Raw genomic sequence first — 5,003 nt, 5'->3', positions numbered from 1 at the left:
CGGTGAGGTGCAGGTGGTGGTGCAGCGTCTTGCCCAGTAAGAAGCCTGAGAGGGGCAGGTAGGCAGTGTCAGGTTGAGATTAGTGAGGTACTTAGGTCAGGTACAAAGTTAGCATGTGGTCATCAAGATCAACAAAGGTTTGTTTTTTTAAAAGTAAAAATTATACAAAATACTATCTGCAAAACATCTAAATTGTCAATGAAGATGCACTGCATTTATACAACCTACGGGTTGAATACATGGAGGGGGCAGGTGGGTGCCATAGCCCAAGCTCTGAAAACAAGGTTCCCTCCTAAACATCATGTCACATCATAATCTGACTGCTTGGGAAGCTGAAGCAAGAGGATTACAAGACTGAAGCCAGGCTGGGCAACTCAGTAAGAACTTGTTAAGAAAGAAAAGGAAAAGGGAAAAGAAAGGAAAAAAAAGCAAAGGCTTGAGATGGGAGTGTTTTTTAGTACTCCCTGGGTTCAATCCTGCCACTGCCACTGCTACTGCCAAAAGTACAAGTTTCTCTTGCAGTTCCCTCCAAAGCTATGGCTTCCTCCTGCCCTGGTACGCTTGTGCTCTTCAATGCTGTATAACAGCTAGAGGGAGACAGACTCCAGTGACATCTAAATACACAAGGAGAAATGAGGAAGGAGTAGAGAGTGCAGCCAACAAACAGGTGACCATGCACTTTGGAATCAGGAAGGCAGACTGTATATGTGATACTGGGTTTTAGCTTTAAACTGGATCCCCAGTTTGGTGTGAATTGGATTTCAAATTATCTCTCCCTAAGGCGCTTTTTTTCTAGGTGCCCATTTTCAATAGTGGGGACATCTTTTCTTCCTTGACCAGGCCCAGGGTACAGATATCCAGCATCTTCCAAGAAACCCTGTAAGACTGTTGCCCTTTACGTTGAGAAGAGGTTATTCCTATGGACCATACTTGAGAAGGCAAAATTTATGCACTTCTTTGCTCATGGCTCTAAACTTACTAAGGAATCTAGTTTCTCTTTTGAGTAGTATAGTCACATTGCTAGTTTTTAGAGATGGGCAGTGGAGGAAAGGTCATTTGAGTTTAGGTCTGGATTCAGCTGCAATCCAAGTGTCTGATCTAGAGGACTTGCTTTAATCTTTTGAGGCCCAACTGCTGCAGAGGTTTACGGAAAACCATAGCCCCCCAAAAGCTTGTGTGAGGGTTGAAGTTGAGCATGATGATACAATGGCATAGCCAGTGCCTGGCATGATTTGGGCTCAAGTACATCTTTGCAGCATTGGTGATGCATGTAGAAAAGTCATTGTCAAATACCTAACACAGGCTGCAAGCTATGGGGGTAAGAGGAGTTCAAGGTTAGTTGATTTTCAAGCCTCTGTTTTAGAGATCAGAAAGAGAAGCTCAGCTCCAACGGACTGGGGTAAACTGAGTGACTGGGCCTTGTCTGATAGGGGCAGCTTCCTGAGTGTAGAGAGCTGGTGGGCTGAGGCAACTGCGGATGAGAGCTAGGCCCTCCTCTCCCATGGAAGGAAGTGACTAGAGAACATTCTAGATCTTAGGTCACTTGATGAATAAATAGGATCCAATGGGAGATGATGGGTTAAGGTGAGCCTAATGATCTTGCATCTGGTAGGCCATGTTGGAGTGGAAAATATTTTGTGTGTAGACAGACCTGGCTTTGAAGTGGTGCTCCAGGTATGCTTTTATTAACTGATGACCTCTAGCCAGTTACTTTTCCTTTTTGTGTTTCCATGCCCTCTCTTTAAACTGCAGGTCCTGACAGCACAAGGTGCCTATGAATACTGTTGACAAAGGATCTAATGAGAAGACCGGTTGCCTCTCAACATGTCGGAGAGCTTGGGGAAGAAAATGATATGCTAAGGACTTCCAACTCACAACAAAATGTCCGCATAAATGATTGAAATGTTCTAAGATTGCCATAAAAAACAGCAACAGAGGTTACCTCCTTTTGTCCAGTACCAAAATTCATACTCTGGTAGGGAAAGAGGAAATGACTTTCTGCAAGACCATGAAGTACTTCCCAGGGATTTCTCAGTCCCCAGCAGTTTTGTGGTGGTCAGTGATTTGTGTCTTGTTCTGAAAGAGAGAACCACATGCTATGGTTTAGATAAATGTGCCCCAAAGATACAGGTCTTGTTTTTTGGTCTTTTTGAGACAGGGTTCTACTATGCAGTGCAAGCTGGCCTTGAACTATAGTCTAGGCAGAGCTCTAACTCGAAGTGATTCTTCTGCCTCTGCCTCTGCCTCCCGAATGCTGGCATTACAGGCATGCATCACTATGCCCAGTCAAAAATGCATGTCTTAAAAATGTGGTCCCCAGAGGAGGTGGTAGTGGACCCTTTAGGAGGTGCAGCCTTGTTAAAGGTTCTTAGGTGATTGGGGCCATGCCTTTGAAGGAGATTGTGGGATACTGGTCCATGGTCCTTTTCTCTTTTGCATCCTGGCTCACAGGTTTAGTGTATTCACAACACTGTGCGCTCCTGCCATGATGTGTTATCTTCACCAGGAGCCCAAAGCACAGGAATCACCTGACCTTGGACTGGAATCTCCAGAACCAAGAGCCAAAATAAACTTTTTCCATGTGTAAGTTAAATTCATATCAAATATTTATAGTTTACAGGAAGCTCACAAATATGCTATAACAAATGTTTATGTTAATTGCTGTCCCAGCCTTCCTCAAATGCATCTGTGTCCATTTATTAGTTTTAGTGCATGATGGGAAGTTAATCAGAATTCTCAGATATATGATACTGGATCTGAGTGACAATTGCAAAGGTACCAAAATGTCACTGAGGCCCACCATATAGAGTAAGGGCTTATGGAAATCAGGTAATCAAGGGCTTCACCTCAGCTCTGTCTTACAGTGGGTCTGCATTTCCCCCTAATCCACTCTGCAATGACTTTTGGTACCACGAAGGATTGAAAATTCAGGCTGGTAATTACTAGCACCATGCATTCCAACTTCCCCCTTGTCCCGTCAGATAGACTGTTCATCTTGAGGCATTATAAGCAATTATCCTAAACCAAATCTGATTATTTCAAGTACAGCTGCTGTTCTACTTGTGGTTTTGTTGCTATGACAATCAACATTCCTCTGGAAACTTGATATACAGTATTGATTCTATAAGTTCTTTTTTCCTTTTTCAGTAATTATTACCAAGAAGGATTTGGCTTCCCCTGAAAAGAGTAGCAATCTATCTTCACATACTACTTCAGGCTTGCATCAACTCTCTAGTTTATGTCTTAAACTAGTCTTTTGGGATCTTGAGTATGTTTTCCCTACACCACACATGACAACATTCTGTCACACTGATGGCATTATTCTGATTAAGAAAGAATATGCAACTAACCCAGATAAACTGGCCACACATTTGTAAGACAGAGTGTGAAAAATCACTTCCATACAAAACTAGAGCCTTCCAAATCGAAAATGTTCATGATAGTAGGCTAAGGGCACGTGAAGAAGACAGTATTAATCAGGTATAGAAGAAATACATATAGCTCAATCTTTGAACTGCTAACCAAAGGGCCTCAGCAATAAGTTAGCGTGTCAGATGTGGGTGGTGTCATGGTTTGTGTTTGTGTCCCCCAGGACTCATAAGTTTGCATTGTTCATTTGTGATGGTTCATTGTATAGTGCTTGGATTGATGGTGTCAGTGCTCCACCCACATAGAGGTGGAGCCAGGATGTAATGTAATGGCAGGAAGAAGGTGTGTCTTTCTCTTTGCTGGTTTGAGTTTGCTGTGGGCGGCCGTCATGAACTGCAGCCTAGCCATGCCTGCCTGTCTTGGAGCCAACTGAGTGTGGACTGAAACCTCCAAAAACTGTAAGAAATAAACCTTTCCTTTCCCAACTTTGGGCTTCAGGTATTTTGTCTCAGCGACGAACAAAAAGTAACTAAGACAGAAATTTGGTATCGAGGAGTGGGGTCATTTGCTGTGACTATACCTGGCCATGTTTTTCAAGAGGCTTTGGAAATGGCTTGTGGGCGGAGTTTGGAAGGGTTTGGACATGTCGCCTGGATGCATAGAGCTGGAGTGGCTTAGGTTGTTCTGTAGAGGAGATTCTGGTCAGAGCTCAGGAGACCAGAAGGCTGATGATAGAAAGCCTCTTGGTAAAGACCAGGCTTGGGAGGTTTCTGCTGGAAAGGACTGCATTGGTTGTTGGACTCCACATGATGTGTGTTATGCCTTGGCAGAAAGTTTGTCTGCATTTTGCTCCTGCCCAGAGACTTTGCCTGAGACTGAGATAAAGGGCAATGGACTGATTAATCTTGAGAAAGAAATTAAAAAGCAATCGAACATTGAGGCTGTGGCATGGCTATTGTTGGGAGCTTTTAGCCAGCTTTATGTTTGAAATCAGGAGCAAAGAGCCCAGCAGGACAATTTCCAATACTGTGAGTTTGGCCCGAAGGAAGATTCCAGGAAGGGTGTGGATTGTAAAGACAGAGTTGAGATTTTGATTCCTGAGGAGAAACAGAGAGATAAGAAAGATGGCCCTGGGGCATCCCAGGAAGCAGGTCCCCACCCTGTACAGCCTCACAACAAAGGTGAAAATATTTACTCAGAGGGAAAAGCTGCCAAGTGCCATGTCCCAGAAGGGCGACAGAGGCCACGTGAGGTTCCAGAATGGCGGCAACACAGAGAAGCTTTTCATCACAATCAGGTAGCCAGAGCCCTGCGATCCAGGCAACTGACCCCTACAGCCAAGAGAGAGAAAAGCCTGGCTACTGCTTCAGCTAACAGCAAACCTTGGCGGCATCCACAAGGTACTAATTTTAGGTGCAAGGAAAATGCACGAATTCTGAGGGTAAGATGGCTTCCACCTCGATTGCAAAGGGCCTGGGAGGCCAAGCAGTGTGACCCTGAGAGGGCAATTTGTGCAGATGTAAAGGTGAAGCCGAAGGTGCAGTGGAGACCCCAGAATTTTGGAAAAGCCAGGAATGTGGATGATCCAAGGGAAGCTGCAAAAAGCGAGCAGAGAAGATTTAAGAGAAAAGCTG

The sequence above is a fragment of the Cavia porcellus genome, unplaced genomic scaffold, assembly GCF_034190915.1.
Source record: "Cavia porcellus strain 051 isolate PalLab524CR breed Dunkin Hartley unplaced genomic scaffold, mCavPor4.1 scaffold_3, whole genome shotgun sequence".
Lineage (NCBI taxonomy): Eukaryota > Metazoa > Chordata > Mammalia > Rodentia > Caviidae > Cavia > Cavia porcellus.
The sequence above is the reverse complement of the archived record's forward strand: the minus strand, read 5'-3'. Positions refer to the sequence as shown.